The following is a 20,017-nucleotide window of genomic DNA, read 5'->3' as shown; positions in this document are numbered from 1 at the left end:
GGCAATCAGGAAAGCTCAGATTCACGAGCTCTACCACTGATGAGCTAGGTGACCATGGGAAAGCCATTCTGTTCTCTGAGCCCCAGCTTCCTGAGCTGTGTTCTACCAGGTTCGAGTGAGGGTTAGACAAAATGGTGCATGAAGGCCCCAGGATCCCAGGTTGCAGCCCATGGCAGGGCCTCCCTCAGTGGGAGCCTCGTCCTAGGTCAACACCCTTGGCTCCAAGTGTCCTCACTCTTCCCTTCGGCTCCACATGACAGCCGTAAGGCAGACAGGAAAAAAAAGAGGGGCCTGGGGGACCAGGGTCTGTACCACAGAGGAAAACCCAACTGTATTAAAGCACCAGTTGACCTGAAAACTCATCTCTGACATTCACAGAGCCACACCAACTTCTGTGGGGCTTGAGGTCAGGCCGCCGCGGTCGCCCAAGCGGAATTCTCAACCAGCATCTCCCAAGGTCCCCCTTTCCTGCCCTGCAGTAGGGGTCCTGCCCAACCGTCCACCCCTCCCAAAGCACCCTGTACCACCCTCAGGGATCCTGGTCTCTCCTCCCTCTCTGATAACCCCCTCTCCTTCTCCCCATCACTGGCACGCCCCATGGTCCATTCTTGAGGCTCTTCCTGTACCTCCCAGCAATGTTTCATCCCTTCTCATGACTTCAAATGTCACTAATATGTGGGAAGCAGTGGCACCTCTTCCAAGAGTCAGCCCCTCAATAAAATAAGAATGAGAATATTTTCCTCACAGGACTGAAGGAAGATTAGAGACAGGGAATCAAAGTCATGTGGCATACATCTGACACCCTAGAAGTGGTAGCCATTGCTCTTAAAATCACCAACCAGCAAACCACCAAAAGGTAGTGAGAAATGCCAGTGACTGGGGCTGGATTTGCTTTTTGTTTTCCCATGATTGTTGCTACTGGGACAAGCACTTGTACGAGGCTTCCCCTACCACCCTGATACTATCACCAGCCCTCCTTCACTCAGCAATGGGGAGGCCAGTCATCACCTAATGCCTGGGAAGACATCCTCATGAGCCAGACACTGCACTAAGTGCCTTGCATGTGCTGGCAATCTGCAAGGGCGCTGGCCTAGGATGAGCTTCCACTGAGGGAGGCCCTGCCATGGGCTGTGACCTGGGGTCCTGGGGCCTTCATTTAATCCTAATGACAGCCCTCTGAGGGAAGTGTTAGCAACATGCTCCTTGTTAAAGGGATACTGAGTCACAGAAAGGGTAAGCAGCTTGCCCAAGTGGTGGAGTTGAGATCTGAATAAAGGCAGGTTCACACCAACCATACTCTTAACCACTACCTCAGTAACTACCTCAGTGCTGAGCTCAAATCTTCTAGAACATAAAATGTGAAAAACAAACACTTGCTGCTGTTTCTTTATGAGTTACTACTAAAGTCCAGTCCTCACGGACAGTCTGCTGATCTTAGCCTTCATGTGCATGTGAGTTGCAACACTGATTTTAATCTGATTTCCCTCACTAATGTCTTGTATAAATTGTATGCGTTGCCCTATGTCCTACCTTTTCATTGCTTAATGGTGTCATCTGTTGCATAAATATTCTTAATTTTAATATAGTCTAACATCAATATTTTCTATTATAGTTAGTGCTTTTTATGTCCTGTTTAAGAAGTCTTTTCTTATGCTGAGGTCATAAAGATATTAATTTACCTTTATTATCTTTTAAATGGTTTTGTTCTGGTTGGTTTTTACTTTTCATACCCAGAAATTATTTTTGTATGTGATATGATATACAAGTTTCATTTTTTTCCATATGGATATCCAACTTTCCAGCATTATTTGTTAAAAAGAGCTTATTTACTTCCATATTCTGCAGTGCCACCATTGTCCACAGATGTGTGGATCTTTATGTAGGCTCCCTATTCTGTATTCTGTTTGTTCTTGTGACAATACCACATTGTCTTAATTACCACAATCTTATAAGAATTCTTGGTATCTAGCAGAAGAAGTCCTCCGACTTTATTCTTCAAGAGCAGCTTGGCTATGCTTGGATGTATGCATGTACGTATTTATTTAGCTGCACTGGGTCTTAGTTGCGGCACGGGGGATCTTTTAGTTACAGCATGCGGGATCTTTAGTTGCGGCATGGGGGAATCTTATAGTTGCAGCATGAGGTCTCTAGTTCCCTGACCAGGGATCGAACCCAGGCCCCCTGCGTTGGGAGCACAGAGTCTTAACCACTGGACCACCAGGGAAGTCCCACGGCCCTCTGCATTTCCATATACGCCTTAAAATCTCCTTGTTCAGTTCCAACCAACCAACGAACCAACTAGCTCTGCTGGGATTTTGATCAGGATCTCGTTGAATCCTCAGACCACTCTGAGTTAATGGACATCTTTACAATACCGAGTCTCCTAATCCGTGGAATGCATTTCATTTATTCAGGCCTTCTTTAATTTCTCTCAATATTGATCTGTACTCTTTTTATAGAGTTCACGCACACCTTTGGTCAGTGTACTACTCAGCATTTAATATGACATTGATATTATAAATAGTATTTAAAAATTTTTTTCACTTTAACTGTTTATTGCTAACATATAAAGCAACTGATTTTTGTATACTTACCATGTATCCACTAACTTCGCACTATTTATTTCCTTTTTTTGTACTTATTATTTCTAATTATAAATTCATTTGGATGACCTATATACACATTCATATCATATTCAAATAATGACAGTTTTATTTCTTCCTTTGCAATTCTTAGGGCTTTTATTTCTTTTCCTTGCTTTTTTGCACCGGAGAGGACTTCCAATAAAATGTGGAGATCCTTTCTGGTCTCAAAGATGAAGTATTCAACATTTCACCATTAAGTATAATGTTTGCTATAGGATTTTTAAAAAAATATCACTTTTCAGGTTAAGGAAGATTCCTTCTACTACAATTCTACTAAGATCTTTTATCACATATGGATGTTTGTGTAAGATTGGCTTTGTTTTTCCTTAAATGTTTGGCAGAATTTGTCAGTGAAATAATCTGGGCCTGGAGTTTTCTTTAAGCAGTCCTAATGACAGATTCTAGTTAAAAAGTAGAAGACTATTCACATATTTTCTATTTCTTTGTGATGATTTTGTAAAGTTGTGGTTTTCTAGAGAATCCAATTCATTTTTTCAAATATATTAGCAAAAAGCTGCTTATATTATCCTCTTATGATCATTTTAAAGACTGAAAGACCTGTAGTAATGTTCCCCTTTTCATTCTTTTTTTTTCCCCCTTTTCATTCTTGACATTAGGTTTTTGTGCCTTTTCTCTTCATCAGTCTCATCAAAGGTTTATTGATTATTCTTTTTTTCAAAGAATCAACCTTTTTTTTTTTTCCCGGCCACGCCGGGTGGCTTGGTGGGATCTTAGTTCCCTGATCAGGGATTGAACCCGGGCCCCTAGCAGTGAGAGGACCAAGTCGTAACCACTGGACTGCCAGGAAATTCCCCAAAGAATCAACTTTTAGCTTTCTTTCAGCTGTCTGTTGAATATTTGTCTTCTTTTTCCTTGATTTTTTTCCCTTTATTATTTCTTTTCTTCTACCATCTTTAGGTTCAAGTTGTTCTTTTCCTAACTTCTGGAAATTAAAGCTTAATTCACTAATTTTCAGCCTTTCTTTTCTAATGTATGCATTTAAAGCTATAAATTTCCTTCTAAGCACAGTGTTTTTTTGTTTGGTTTGGTTTTTGTGTTTTTTGTCTCTGTTTTTACTATTTATTTTTTAATTTAGGCTGCACCAGGTCTTAGTTGTGGCATGCATGCAGGATCTAGTTCCCCGACCAGGGATCGAACCCAGGCCCCCTGCATTGGGAGCACGGAGTCTTACCCACTGAACCACTAGGGAAGTCCCTAAGCACAGTTTTAGAGCTATATTCTACAATCTCATTTATTTTTTCATAAGAGTCCCATGAGGCAGGCATTTTTATTTTCTTTTTTGCAGATGTGAAACTAAAGGTCAAGTAACTTTAAAAATATTTTTTATTGAAGTACAGTTGATTTGTAATGTTGTGCTAATTTCTACTGTACAGCAAAGTAATTCAGTTATGCATATATATACATTCTTTTTTATATTTTTCCATTATGGTTTACCACAGGATATTGAATATAGTTCCCTGTGCTATACAGTAGGACCTTGTTGTTTATCCATTCTATATATAACAGTTTGCATGTGCTAATCCCAAACTCCTAATCCATCCCTCCTCCCCGTGGCAACCACAAGCCTGTTCTTTATGTCTGTGAGTCTGTTTCTGTTTCATAGATAGGTTCATTTGTGTCATATTTTATTTTTTTAAATTTATTTTTTACAATATTTTATTTATTTATTATTTATTTATTGGGCTGCATTGGGTCTTAGTTGTGGCACACGGGATCTTTCGTTGTGACGTGCAGGCTCTTCGTTGCAGCCCACGGGCTTCTCTCTAGTCATGGCGCACAGGCTCCAGAGTGCATGGGCTCTGTAGTTTGCGGCACACGGGCTCTCCAGTTGAGGTGCGCAAGCTCAGTAGTTGTGGCACACGGGCTTAGTTGCCCACAGCATGTGGGATCTTAGTTCCCCAATCAGGGATTGGAGGATTGAACCTGTGTCCCCTGCATTGGAAGGAGGATTCCTTACCACTGGACCACCAAGGAAGTCCCCCATTTGTGTCATATTTTAGATTTCACATATAAGTGATATCATATGGTATTTGTCTTTCTCTTCCTGACTTACTTCACTTAGTATGATAATCTCTAGGTCCATCCATGTTGCTGCAAGTGGCATTATTTCATTCTTTTTTATGGCTAAGTAATATTCCATTGAATATATATACCACATCTTCTTTATCCATTCATCTGTCAATGGACATGTAGGTTGCTTCCATGTCTTGGCTATTGTGAATAGTGCTGCTATGAACTAAGGGGTACATGTATCTTTTGTTTTCTTGTTTTTGTTTTTTAAAAGTATTTATTTATTTTGGCTGCACTGGGTCTTTCTTAGTTGCAGCATGCAGGATCCTTTGTTGTGGCATACGGATCTAGTTCCCCAACCAGGGAACGAACCCAGGCCCCCTGTATTGGGAGCATGGAGTCTTACCCACTGGACCACCAGGGAAGTCTCTGCATGTATCTTTTGAATTATAGTTTTGTCTGGATATATGTCTAGGAGTGGGACTGCTAGATCATATAGTAGTTCTGTTTTTAGTTTGTTTTTTGTGTGTTTTTTTTGCGGTACGTGGGCCTCTCACTGTTGTGGCCTCTCCCGTTGCAGAGCACAGGCTCCGGACACGCAGGCTCAGCGGCCATGGCTCACGGGCCCAGCCACTCCACGGCACGTGGGATCTTCCTGGACCGGGGCACGAACCCGTGTTCCCTGCATCGGCAGGAAGACTCTCAACCACTGCGCCATTCAGGGAAGCCCTGTTTTTAGTTTTTTTGAGGAATCTCCATACAGTTTTCCATAGTGGCTGCACTAACTTACATTCCCATCAACAGTGTAGGAGGGTTCCCTTTTCTCCACACCCTCTCCAGCATTTGTTATTTGTAGACTTTTTAATGATGGCCATTCTGACTGGTACCTCATTGTAGTTTTGATTTGCATTTCTCTAATAATTAGCGACACTGAGCATCTTTCCATGTGCCTGTTGGCCATCTGTATGCCTTCTTTGGAGAAATGTCTATGTAGATCTTCTGTGGATTTTTCTATTGGGTTGTTTTGTTTTTTGTTGTTGAGTTGTATGAGCTGTTTGTATATTTTGGAAATTAAGCCCTTGCTGGATGCATCATTTGCAAATATTTTCTCCCAGTCTGCAGGTTGTCTTTTTGTTTTGTTTATGGTTTCCTTTGCTCTACAAAAGCTTGTAAGTGGGTTCCATCTTTTTTTTTGTTTGCTTTTGCTTTTATTTCTAATGCCTTGGGAGACTTAGAGGTCAAGTAACTTGCTTAAAATTATAAATGGTGACAAACTGTGAAATCAAGGTTCAAAACCAGGTTCTGTGCTTCTAAAATTCAAGTTCTTCCTATTATAGTACATTACATATAATTAGTAGTTTATAGGTATTATGAATAAAATGCTATGAAAATATCAAGAAAGCAAAGTCAGGTCTCTTCCTCCATAGGATGTGGGAAAAGCTAGAAAGGGATTTACAGGCGAATAGGCTCTGCTTAGGAACACAGGAGAAGGGCTTCCTATCTGTAAGCAGGGGAAGAGGGGAGGGGCAAGAGGGGTTGACAAGATGGGTTAAGAGAGGCCAAGAAAATCTCATCTGTCCCTGGAAATCCATGATTGGTGATTTTATAAAAGTAACAGAATCAGCTCTCAGCCTTCAGGGCTCACTCAAGAATTGTTCTCCATGATGAACAGTTAGATTCATTCTTTTATGGCCAGGATTTGACTAGCATCACGATCAACCACTATCCCTGGGTCCACATGACCTCTTGAGTCATACCAGCGATAGCCGAGCTCAGAGATGGTCAGGAGGGCACTGGAAGAAAAGAGCACAGAAAGCAACATGTGGCTTAATGACACACTGGTCTTGTGTCAACTTAAAACTGGAAAGAAGGGAAAACCTGTCATCACCAGCTGCTCTTGGGGAGCCTCATTCATGCATTCAATAAAGATCTAAATTTCAAGAACTGAACTAGTGCTGGGAATACAAACAGCTTGTAGGCTAGACCTCAATTTCTTTTAAGTAAAAATGAAAAACTAAACTAGACTAGAATAATGGGAAAATCAGGAGATACTCAAATGTTAAATTTGTCAAACACAAACAGAATACTCTTTGCCCTTTTAGTACTGTAATTACAGTGAAATTGGTAGTAAATGCTTGATGACAATCTAAATAAAATCACAGGATATCTGCTCTACAAATTTATATAAGACAAGAAAAACTGTGATACTCAATGCTATGGGGTCTTAATGTACCAATCAACTTGCGACGTTTTTTCTTTTAATGTATTTGTAACTTATAAAAACAAAAATAACCCATGTTTTCCATAGAAAACTCAGAGAAGAGATTTTGGGAGAGAAAGGAAGAACAGGAAGAAAGATTATCCATAGTTCCATCACTCAAAGACAACACAATGCACGCTCTTCCCTCAAAGCTTATTTCCAGTCATCACTTAATTCCCTCCTTAAAGTGCGAAGTGGGGTGGGAATAGGGGTGGACATGTGTGAATAGGGGGCCTGAAGCTGCAGACAAATAAGTCTAAGGTAAGAGGAGAGGGCACAGGGCACAGCCTACACACAAAGAGAAAAATAAGATTTCTGAACAAAGCCCCCGAATGTCCAGCCACACACTGGTGCTCTGTTCTAGCGTGTGCAGGTTCACTTTAGTATGCCCCCCTCCTGCGGGGGAACCAGCTACAGACCAGGTCGCACCCCAGGAACATGCTCAATCCCACAGTGAAACCAAGGCCACCAAGGAAGGAACTAGAAGAGCTGCCTAATGGCACCACTCAGGTGTTCAGTAACTATCTAATGACTGAAAGACGGCCCCAAAGAAGGCTCCCTGGGCTGAAGTCAGCCATGTCTGTGTCAAGTAAAGCAAGCCTGCTTCAACAGGTGTGGTTCTGTTGCTGCACCTGGAGCCCAGGATAGGCATAAACCAACATCTAAGCAGCTTCCACATACCGGGCATATCTTAGCACCAGCTTTAGACATATTATTTTTGTTCCTCAAAAACCCTGCAAAAGTGGATTACTGTGCCCATTTTACAGGAAGGCAACCAGGTACAAACCATTCAAACCATTCGCCAGGGGCCCGACAGCTTGCAAATGCGAGGCCGTGACTCAACTCAGCCTGTCTGACTCCATATTGCCCAACCCTAGCAGGACACCTCAACTCCAGCCTGAGTCATTCCCAGCTCTGGGAAGCCTGCTTGGCTGGGAGGCTGCTCCCTAGAAAGGGGGCTTGATTCTCAGAGCTGTCTTATTAAGGGCCAAAGACCCTGACCTGTCAGGGAATATTACTCAGAATTTTTTTTCCACACACAAACATCTTTAACCATAAAAATGAACCTGGTTTCAGTACACTCTGGGTAAAGAAACATGTAAGTTGGGGAACCTGAGGCTTCTGAGGACAACAAGAGAACCTGCAGACTTTGCTTCAAAGGGAGATCAGGTTGGGCACATTTCCTAGTTCTGCTTCCTTCATTCTTTCAGTGTCTTAAAAGACTTGCTATGGCACAAGCCGGTCGCTAATGCCAAATGGTACTGAATGCTCCTAAGATCCATTTATCAATGCCAACAACATAAATGTATATTTAAAAATTAATTGGGTGCATCTCAACAGGAAGGTGAAGTTCCTCAGAAGACAGCGTGAGGATGGGTGGAAAACAAGTGTTAGCTTCACCTCTGGGAGCGCGGCCCCCATCCCTCCGTACGGCCCTGTCCGCCTCTGGAAGGCAAGGGCAACACTGGTGCTCCTGCCCTCCCGAGTATGAAGAGGCTCAGGGGTGATAACGGGTACGGAAGAGCTTTGGGAAAGTGCAAAGTGACAGACAAGTGAGTTAGTACTGCTCTTCCCAAGGACAGGTACTGAGTCTGGCTCTTCTGTAGTATATTTCAGACTGTCTAGCACCCAGCAGTTGACTGACTATTTCTCCCTAAAGAAACTGAACTACAGTACTCGACGACAATGCTGAATGAGTTCCGCTACCTCAGAACACACACTGCACGTGAGGGAGAGCACTCCTGTCAGACACTCTTCCTGCTCGTGGGTCCTAATTCTATCTTGTGGGCTACACTGCACACCAAACACGCTGAAACAGGCTTTTACACTCTAACCTGGTGACAGGAAAATATCTGCATCCCAAACAACCGCTCTGAAATGAACTTTTGGGATGAGGTAGTGTATACTTAGTTATTCTTGATCCCTTCCCATCACAACAGGAGAAACAGACAAGAAAATATGTTCCCCATGTATTTCCTTCAACTCTGTTTCTCTCCCCCAAATCACACTAAAACAGTCAGTTCAAAAGAGGTGCACACATCTCTCCCTCCCTGCCCCTAAGGGCCCACTAGGTTGACAAGAAGGAACCTGTAATAGTGCAGCAACAGAGCAGCAGGGAGGATGTGCCAGAGGAAAGCAGACAGGTCTGGGCTGGGAGGAAACTAAGAGAACCATCCCAGAGGCCAGGGTGGGGACGAGCCTTCCCAGGGCAGGGGTGCCGAACAGAGCACAGAGCTGGGGGAGGGGGACTGAGGAGCAATCATCACAGTAATTTTTAAAACTGCACTTGTGACCATCAAGTCCAGACACCCTTCAGGGAGGCCCACCTGGGGCCTTGCCCAGCCTCTGCAGAAACGCAGACATCCTCCCTCTTAAGGCAGAGGCCAACAGGGAAACCCAGATCAGCTTCCTAATCAACCCTCTTCTTTCATGAACATGAACTGATAACCAAGGATCTTCAACCATTAAATAAATAATAATGAAATAAAAACCCAAACCATGAAAGAGTAGGACCAGGATAAGCAGGACAACTTTTACTTTGAATTGATCTCTGGGGAAAACACAGGTATTTCAGGGAACAAGAGAGAAATTCTATAAACGCTGGTAAGAATTCTCCAAGAAAGTCAAGGGTTATTGCACCCGTAAAACAGGAACAGGCTGCTATGAAAAAGGAGTGATTAGGAAGTAAGTAAATTTTTTTTAATTTTTAAGAACCTTATTACCAAAATAAACATTTTAATGTTTGGTGTGTATAAGAGAATGACAAGATTAAAGAGGAAGCTAGTGACCAAATGATAAGATCACAGGAACTTCCAGTCACATAAAACAGGAGGAGACTGGTTAAAGGACAGGGAGGAGGCCAGGCTGGAGGTCTCACAGGCGGGGAGGCGCAGGGGAAGCCCTGGACTGCAGGCTCTGCCACGTGTCTCACTTACCACTCGGCTCTAGTGCCCCCCAGTGCTGCACACAACAGGTGCTCAACAAAGATCTGAGTGAGTGAATAGCAGGTGGGGATTTCCAACCTCTCCCTCCTTTTCTGAGGCCTCTGGGAGGAGCGCAGCTCTGCTGTGGCCACTCAGGGGACTGCTGGTCATCAGTGGAGTGGGCAGGCTCCCCTCAGAGACTTTAAAATTCCAGTTGCACAAGGGGTAGGGGCAGTGTGTTTCTGCCCATTGAAGGTGTAAAAGCAACAAATTTGAGACTTGAGAGCAAGAAAATCCTAAGTGTAAAGATGTACAAATCATCCCCCCTCCTCCTTCCCCTCCCAGTCCTGAAAAACACATTCGTGGTCCCTCATATGTGTCCTGGGAACACAGCAGGCCCTCAAAAGATGCTTGCTGAATACATTCAGGAATCCAGGAATGACCGAGGTGGGGGAAATGGTTCCCAGATCTCTGGATTCCAATAACTTCTGCCACTGATGTAAGTAAACACCATGAGTCAGAGCCATTCCCAAAATGGTGCACAGAGTATCAGAGGTTAACAGAGGCTGCCAAGGGTGCCCTTGGTCCAGGCTGGGAGCTGACATAACATCTTTCCTCCCCTCCGGGCCTGATAACACATATATCAAGTAAAGAAAGGTACAAATTACATAAGTACATTCAGCTCGCCCTTAATGCCCTTAATTCATTCCAAGAAATAAAAACAGAACAGGTCATTAGGCCAAAAGGCTATTACTATAAAGAAAGAACATTCCGAGAGAAGGCACATGTTGCTCATCTCTCTGAAAGTCAGCCTTGGAGAAGCCATCTCTAATCTCTGTAACTGCAAAAGGCAGCACAGAAGGAAGGCGTCCTCACTGCTGCCCACACACAGCGCTGGCTTGGCGTACTGCCCTGCAGACCTCGCTGTGAGCACACACTGGATCTAAGGTTTGTTCCTCCTTCATTACCCAGGGTGGGAAATTCTTCACTCATTAGAAGTGACTACAATTTCTTCTAAGCCACTGTTTGGCCTGGAGTGAGGAGAGGATCAATCCTTAAGTAAGGAGTGGATTTACCCATTCATTCTACAAACAGATGTTTGAGTACTTACTATGTGCCAGGCACTCTTCTAAATCCAGGGTTTGGAGCAGTGTACAAGACAGACACGGTCCCTGCCTGCCTGGGCCTGACGTCCTAATAGGGCGGACTGACACACAGTAAAGTAAAAACAGCCACGAGTGTGGAAAGGGCTAGAACGGAGGTAAATAAGGCGTTATGAGAGAGTGGAGGGAAGAACAGGGGGAAGGACTTGTGAAGGTAGAGTGGTAGGGAGGACCCAAGGTGGAGAGCAAGTGGGGGTGTGAAGGACGGGGAGGGGCCTTTCCAGCAGAGGGAGGCCCCAGGGAACAGAGGTCACTGTTCCAGTCCCAGCAGGGCAGGAGCCCACAGGCTTGCCTGAGGTGCCACTGAGGACTCCAGGGAGGAATGGTCGGCATCACTGGTGAGCTGCCTGGTAACTCAGATCTTATATCTGTGCTAGCAGATAAAAATTCAAGCCTCAAGTGCTTGTAAGATATGCTATTGAAAACCAAGCACATATATATGCATAGTGTTCCATACCTATCTGTACCTGTGCTGCCTCTCAACATGTGATATATTTAACCAAAGAGAAACACCTAGCCTTTGACCCAACTATTTCTTCTAAAACTTTTCCTACAGATAAACTCACCCAAGGATTAAAGGTAGATGTTCACTGTGGCCCTGTTTTCAACAGCAAGAAAAATAAGACACTGAAAACCACCTCACTGTCCATCAAGAGTCACAAGTGCCGATACACCTCTGGAGTGGAACACAGGTAGCCAGAGGAGAGAGAGGGCGGGGAGCTGTGTGCACAGACACGAAAGAACGGCACATCGGTGTTCCCTCATATCAAGTGGCATCAGTGGGTTGTAGCACGGTGATATAATCTGATCCCACTGTATTAAAACACAATTAGGTACCCACCAAAGTGTGCCAACTCACAGCAAGTCCCAGTGGGGTCTCAGACTTGGGGGGGGTTGGACTTCCACATTTCATCTCGTTCTAACCAGTTTGAAAATTTTGACTATCACCATGTAATACTTTTAGGATACAGCAACTAGTTAATAAAAAATACCCTACTTTGTTTTGTTAATGGCCTGTGCTGGAATGAAGGAGGGGGCCCTCTGTGCCACGTGACTGCACCACAGCCTCGAGAGAGGACTGACCACCCCCTCTTCAGAGGTGTCCAAAGCCCCCGCCCCGGCACCTCTCCACTGCATAACCACAGTCATCTCCCAGTGGTGTCCTGGCTCCCCCACTGCCCTTCACAGGGATGCTTTCAAAACTCAAGTCAGACCATAGACCAGTCATTCAGTAAAAACTTGCTGGATGAATTCAGGAGGAGAAAAGTTGAACTGAAAAGTCTGGGTAGTTTTGATTCATACAGACTGAAGATCCACAGATGGAAAATACCTGGGGCATTTATGCCCAGGTATGAAGATGCTTTAACTTATGAAGATGCTTTAACTCTAGTGGTTAGAACTCTCTTATAAACACTCTGCACATGTTAAACTAAACCACAGTTGGGTTTAGTAACCACCGTGCGGGATGTGTGGCTCAGTCCCGGCTGTCTACCAGCAGCCACACAGGAAGCCCTTCTCCTGCTCAGCCGCGGGGCCTGACCACCATGGGCGCCCACAAGCTCCTGGGTCCTCTCTGCCTCCAGCTCAGGCTATTCCTGTACGTCCACTCAGTCCCTCCAGAGAAAGGACGGGCTTTCCTGCTTCTCTCTGGCCCTCAAGCCACCTCCCACCCGGCCGGTGTCCAGGGAGTAGGGCCTGAGGTAATACACTCCTCTGCACCATTAGCAAAGCAGGAACGCTTTTTTTTAATGGCTCAAATGTCCAGCACACACTATTTTGTTGCCAATGATTTCATCTGGAAAAGTGAACATTCCTCAAAGGAAGAGATAGAGATCAGCAAATAAAGTGACTTATATCTCTGGAACGTTGTGTAGTGCATTGACTTCAACAATGGAAAGCAGCTTGTGCACTGCGAGATGCTCAGTTTTAAAGGTTGTCCACTCCAAGGGAAGCACATGCCACAACTGGGCAAGTCCCAGGCCCCAGACGGGGAGGGGAGGGTCCTCCAGAAGCACCTACAAGGGCGGGCAGTGTGGGCCGAACACACTCAAAGGTACTTCCAGAGATGAAAAAAACAGTCAGCATCTCTCACAGACAAAGCTTGGTGCTGCTGTGAAAACCACCTCCTGAAACTAGTAAAGGATTCGCATCCACTTGATGGCACAGAACTACCTGCTGCAAACTGAAGTAAGAGCTGGTGAGAGGAAGGGGAATTTCAAGAACTCTATTAGGACACAGCCATTCTGCCAAAAACGAACATGGCTCAGACCCTGGAATGTCACAGTTCAGAAGAAAAGACAAAAAGAGTGGGGGGAAAAACACATCTTATTTTGTTTAGCCAACACTACAGGGCCTCTTCCTCCCACAGAAAAAAATCATGTTGGGTTAAGTTAAAGAAAAACAAAATTTTCTAAACAGGGAAGCTATTCAACAATATCAAATGTGGCGCTGCTTTGGTTCAGCACAGCATCAGTTCCAAAGCAGGTGTGTTCCCACTCAGGTGTGACCACCCGGCTTCCATAGCTTTGCTCATTCAACGCGCCCTGTACTGCTAAGCCCGTGACAGTTTCAAGTCCAAATATCTATTCTTTTGGTCACCACAAGGCCGTCAAAACCAATGAGGGCTCCTCGTGGCGGGGCTCTGCTCTGCTAGCCTTCATTCTCATTACTCAGCCCTTTCTTCTCCTGTCATCCACTGTCTGTCTGTGCTGCAGTCATGGCCAACAAGCCACCCTGAGCACCTCCACTGCTGTCCACGCCATCTCCCCATCACTCCTAACAGCTATACAGCATCGCGTCTTGGCCCCGCATGACCACGCCAGGCCCTCACAGTCACACCTCGGGGGTTTGGGTCTTTCCCAGTCAGAGCCAAGACTGGGGGAATGTCACAGTACATAAGGTTTCCCACTCTGACTCTGTCCAGTTACTTCACTAGGGGCTCTGGGCTCACAGGTTCTAACGATATTTGGTGAACCTCTCAAATACAGTTTAGAAAGCAAGAGGTCAGGGCTTCCCTGGTGGTGCAGTGGTTGAGAGTCCGCCTGCCGATGCAGGGGACACGGGTTCGTGCCCTGGTCCGGGAAGATCCCACATGCCGCGGAGCGGCTGGGCCCGTGAGCCATGATCGCTGAGCCTGCGTGTCCGGAGCCTGTGCTCCGCAACGGGAGAGGCCACAACAGTGAGAGGCCTGTTGCAAGAGTTCAACCTGACATCCTCAATCTACATTTAAGGGGGCGATTACACACCCATGAGAAAGGGTAGAAAGACACCCTAAGAGGCACAGAGAAAAAATGACCCCAAAACACACCTTGGCCTTTGGAGTCTTACTTGTTTCACACAATGAATCTGAGGATATTTCTTTCTTTCTTTTCTTTTCTTTCTTTCTTTCCTTTCTCTTTCTTTCTTTCTTTCTTCCTTCCTTCCTTTCTTCCTTTCCTTCCTTCTTTCTTTCTTTTTCTTTCGTTCTTTCTTTTCTCTCTTTCTTTTTCTTTCTTTCTCTTTCTTTCTTCCTTCCTTCCTTCCTTCCCTCCCTCCCTCTCCTTCCTTCCTTCCCCTCCCTCCCTCCCTCCCTCCCTCCTTTGGCTGCGTTGGGTCTTCATTGCTGCGCGCAGGCTTTCTTTAATTGCAGCAAGCAGGGGCTACTCTTCATTGCGGTGCACGGGCTTCTCATTGCGGTGGCTTCTCTTGTTGTGGAGCACAGGCCCTAGGCGTGCAGGCTTCAGTAGTTGTGGCTCGCGGGCTCTAGAGCACAGGCTCAGTAGTTGTGGCACACGGGCTCAGCTGCTGCGCGGCATGTGGGATCTTCCTGGACCATGGCTCGAACCCGTGCCCCCTGCATCGGCAGGCGGATTCTTAACCACTGCGCCACCAGGGAAGTTCCTGAGGATATTTTAGGAGATGAAATAGCACCAAAAATATTACACGTAAATAAGAAATGGACAGAAAAGGGAAAAGAATAAGCCCGTGTGAAAAGGAGACTTCAGCTGCAGTGGGGACAAATGAGCCTCATCACAGCTTCTAACTTCTCACTTGGTAAATACAGAAATCAGATTGCAGTTTTTTTGTTTGTTTTTAAAAAGCTTCAAGTAAATAAACATTTATGAAACTTATAAATATAAAATTACTTTGATGTATACATTTGCAGAGTGTTCAGGACTCACTCCATTCAACCTTACCTGGACACCTGTTATCCACGCATGGATATCCTGGTGGACCGATGTCCTTTAATCTTAGTGGGATGTTGTGAATGCCTGAACACAATTAATTCCCCCCAAGAGGCAGCGATGGTGGTGGTTAATCAGTCTGGTTTAGGGAATCACTGGGTACACCTTGCTGGGAATGCCAATTTTTAAAGAAAATTACAGACAGATATTCATATACCTCAAATAAACAAATGAACTTGGTAAAGCCGCACTGAACATAATTTAATTTTTGATGATTCTGAAGTCATGTTTTACTCTTACAAAGGGCCGAAATTTGGAAGACTCGCTCCAAATTTGCCACTAAACAGCTGCGGGACCTAGGGCATTTTCTCAGCATCCCACTACCTTCACCTAAAGAATGTGGGATTAAGCAAACTCTTAGATGTCCCTGAGTTTAAAATGTTTTAAAAGAACCTCCGGGCTTCCCTGGTGGCACAGTGGTTAAGAATCCGCCTGCCAATGCAGGGGACACGGGTTCGAGCCCTGATCCGGGAAGATCCCACATGCCGTAGAGCAACTAAGCCTGTGCACAACTACTGAGCCTGTGCTCTAGAGCCTGCGAGCCACAACTACTGAAGCCCATGCACCTAGAGCCCATGCTCCGCAACGAGAGAAGACACTGTAATGAGCAGCCTGCGCACCGCAACAAAGAGTAGCCCCTGCTTGACACAACTAGAGAAAGCCTGCACAGCAACAAAGACCCAACGCAGCCAAAAACAAATAAATTTTTAAAAATAAATTTATATATATATAAAAAGAATAAACAGCATACTGATAAAAACAAAAAAAACACCTCCATGATTTGGGTGATCCAATCTCTCAACCTGGTTTGAGTCAATGGGAAAAGTTAAGAATTACAAAATGAAAGCTTCTGACAGTTCAGGTTCAAAAGTAAATTTATCATCCTAAGTGAAGTAAATCAGACAAATATCATATGATATCACTTACATGTGGAATCTTTAAAAATGATGCAAATGAACTTATTTACAAAACAGAAACAGACTCACAGACTTAGAAAACAAACTTATGGTTACCAAAGGGGAAAGGTAGGGGGAGGGATAAATTAGGAGGTTGGGATTAACATATACACACTACTATATATAAAACAGATAATCAACAAGGACCTACTGTACAGAACAGGGAACTCTACTCAATACTCTAATAACCCATATGGGAAAAGACTGAAAAAGAATAGATATGTGTGTATATGTATAACTGAATCACTTTGCTGTTCACCTGAAACTAACACAACATTATAAATCAACTATACTCCAATATAAAATAAAAATTTAAAAAACAAAAGTAAATCTAACCTTGAAGTAACTGTATTTTATTTCTTACTGATATTCCTAAGCTTAGAGACAGATGCTAAATGTATAGTGTAATGGTTTCTAATGAGATGTTAGATGAGCTTGAACACTCAGATTTGAATGAATATTCAAGTTTCTGGTATATTATATTCTCTGTAACTTAAATGTATTTCCATGTGCTTCACTGACTAAAAGAATGAAAATATTAAGCAAATGAAAGTAATAATCTTAGAAACATCACTACTAAGGCAGCAGCAGACACAGCAAAGGCATAACAGCATCTGGGCAAAAGTAGGTGATGAGGGGTCATTTCAGTTATCAGTTACTGTTGCTAAGAGGGGTACTGGCAACATGAGCTGATATAATAACTTACTGGACTAAAACATCAAGACTGATAGGGAGCAGGATGGGTAGAAGGGAGAAAACAAGTAGGACAAAACAAGGAAACCTGTCAAACCTAGGACAGTAGGAGAAAAGAGCAGGAAAAATAAGGGGCCAAAAGCTGACCATCGTTCAGGCAGTCCTGCCCCTCACAAGGGTCTCACAGGGTCGGCATCCACGTGCCCCACAGCCATCAGACGCGCACCAGTGTGGGTGGAACTCTAACCTGGACAGTCACGTGCAGTCCAGTACTGTCTCCCACCTTTTCTTCCCTCATCCAACGTTTACAAGCCCTGAACCAGTTGCAGACACCATGGTAAGAGTGGTGAGGGGTTCACAACTGCCCTCGGAGTTGTATGGGACACAGTTCCTGTCCTCACTAGATGGCAGAAATAACAGTAAGTCAATATTTATTGAGCACTTCCTAGGTGCTAGGCACCATTCATTCTCAGAACAGCCCTACAAGGCAGCTATCATCACCCTCATTTTACAGGTGAAGAAACAAGGCACAAAAGTGTTTAAATAACTTGATCAAGGCCACAGAGCTAGGAAGTAGCAGAGCTGGGATTCAAACCCAGGCCAGGCACCCCAGAGCCTGCCCTGTAGCTGCCAGGCTACACTTCCTCCTGGGTGAGACAGGGGCGATGGAAGACTGAAGGAGAGGGAGAAGGGAGGAACACGAGCATAACTCCGACTAAAGTAAAGGTTGGGGGCCTGATGGGATGGCGCTCCAACCAAGGCCCCAGTAAGGGTAGGATGTTAGCATTCACGCATTCATTCATTCAGCATTCACCGGGCACCTGTGGAGGGTCCTGTTCTGGAAGTGTGCCTGCTCAAGCACCTCAGGGTGGCTGGGGGGGAGACAGACACAGAGCCCACGCCTGCCTCACTCACAGGTGTATTTCAGAGGTGGGCACAGCGCCCAGCATGACGAGGCAATAATGAGAGAATGAATGAACAGTGAATGAATCCTTGCCGCACACTAGCTAGATAACCATGGGCAAATACTTAACCTCTCTGAGCCTCAACCTCTTCCTCATCTAGAAAATAAAACTAATACTTCCTATTACTCCTTGGGGTTCTTGGGCGGATGAAATACCTTAGTTCAGGGTGGACATGGCTGTTCTCCACCACAGTGCTGAGGAAGGCTGGAATAGGAATGTCCAGCGCAGACAGTTTCCCAGCCTGGGGACGCCAAGCTGAATCCTGAGGAGCCAGTGGGAATCAGGCAGGTGTACAGGAGCAGGGGCAGGGTGTCCCAGCCAGAAGAATCCTTGGGGAAAGGGTGGGGTGGGGAAGATGGGGGTAGAGAGGGGGCACAGGCCACCCAGGCTTCAGAGATCTAGACAGCATGGTGGGGTGCCCACCCTGAAACAGGAACAGTGAGGAAGGAAGGAGGAACTGGTATCACACTTCTATACAAAAATCCCCATGTGGTTTAAACTTGATGAGTTTCTCATAACTTGTAATCGTCCAGCTGCTGGCTAGGCTGGGAACTATTTTACATACTACTATATTAATAATTACATGTTTTAATTGACAGGATCATGCAGAGATCATTTTATCATTATTAACAACCAGAGTACATCTACTTACACAATACCTCTCCTCAAAAAGAACCCAGAAAACTTCACAGAATCCCAGATCACTAGGAATACAGGTGGTATTAATAACTCTAAAATTTCAAAGCTAAAATGAGAACAAAAGTTTAATGTTTTTCCAAGTAACCCAATGTTAGGTAGAACAGAAAATCTACCCTCACTTTCAATTTCTAGTCCCCTCAGGACAACCTTCAAAAATACTTAAATCCTGTCACTTCCCTGCTCCAAACCTGTCGCACTCAGAGCTAAACCCTAATTCGTCACCTTTGCTACAGGTTCCATCCTGATCTGGCCCTTGCCTGCCACTTTGGCTGATCTCACCCACTGGCTGATCCTGTTCTATCTCAGCCACGATTATCTTCCTGCTGTTTCTCCAACACACTAAGCTCATCTCTGCCTCAGAGCCTTTGTACATGCTGTTCCCTCTCCTTAGAATGCTCTTCCTTGAGGTAAGTGTGTGGCCAGCTCCCTGACACCACAGGAGCCTCTGCCCAAAAATCCTGAAAGGAGCTTCCCTGACCATCCTCTCTCATCCAGCCCTACCTCCCACCACCATCACCTCTATGAGATCTATAAGATCTTTACAATAATATACTGTTGTTAGTAATTTCACTCATGAAGCCATATGGTGACATCTCTTGGATTACATAAGAAAGGGAAAAAAGACTAGTTTTTCAGATTATTAATCACCAATGTTTCTTGAGCTGAAAGCAAAATTTAATTTTTCAGTGATTCTTTAAAAGTCAATTATTCTATAATGGCCAGCTTGTATACAGTCACTCAGTCGGAAGACCTTCCCACGTGGAGCCTCCTGGGCAGCCTCCAGAGCACTCAGAACCACGTTTTATTTTGGTTTTGTTGTTGGAAAAGGGGTCCTCTGTGAATCAGTGGAAGCAGCTGTGTTAGTAACCAAAGGTCCAGTCAGTGATAACATACTTTAAATTCTCAAGTATTAGGAATTGCTCTATCATTAAGTCAGCATTAATATTTATAGTAGAATTTGAAAATGTTTGGCCAGACGAGTCCCCTATAATATGCCTTAGGGGGCTTCCCTGGTGGTGCAGTGGTTGAGAGTCAGCCTGCCAATGCAGGGGACATGGGTTCGTGACCTGATCCGGGAGGGTCCTGCATGCCGCGGAGCGGCTGGGCCCGTGAGCCATGGCCACTGAGCCTGCGCGTCCGGAGCCTGTGCTCCGCAATGGGAGAGGCCACGGCGGTAAGAGGCCCGTGTACCGCAAAAAAAAAAAAATATATATATGCCTTAGATACAGGACCAGAACCTAGTCTGATACTAGGAAAACCTGGTTATCCCTAAAAAGTGGAAGAAGTCAAAAACTTTAAGAGACTGGAAACAAACTACCTCTACAATTCCATATTGCTCTGGGACTTTCTCTAAATCCTGAACAGTCCTTTAAGAAATACACATTTCTCAAAGCAGTGAAATTCAGAAAAGTGTCTCCTTGAATAGTCCTGAATGCCAGGAAGAGAGAGCAAGGCAAA

At 44.7% G+C, this 20,017-nt stretch overlaps 1 protein-coding gene across 4 annotated transcripts in view; it reads right to left on the bottom strand.

Moving 5' to 3' along the window:
- PACSIN2 (protein kinase C and casein kinase substrate in neurons 2) overlaps positions 1 to 20,017 on the bottom strand; it is a 139,727-nt gene that overhangs the window by 43,451 nt on the left and 76,259 nt on the right. The window contains exon 1 of one of the 4 annotated variants that reach the window (XM_060164915.1): positions 18,016 to 18,034. The exons of the other annotated variants lie outside the window; for them this stretch is intronic. The gene's annotated coding sequence lies outside the window, so the exon portion shown is untranslated. Of the gene's footprint in view, positions 1 to 18,015; positions 18,035 to 20,017 lie in introns of those variants that run through there. 4 annotated transcript variants of the gene reach the window in all.

Source organism: Lagenorhynchus albirostris, chromosome 11 (genome assembly GCF_949774975.1).
Source record: "Lagenorhynchus albirostris chromosome 11, mLagAlb1.1, whole genome shotgun sequence".
In the NCBI taxonomy this organism is placed as follows: domain Eukaryota; kingdom Metazoa; phylum Chordata; class Mammalia; order Artiodactyla; family Delphinidae; genus Lagenorhynchus; species Lagenorhynchus albirostris.
Note: the sequence above shows the minus strand (reverse complement) of the source record. Positions and strands in the feature narration are given on the sequence as shown.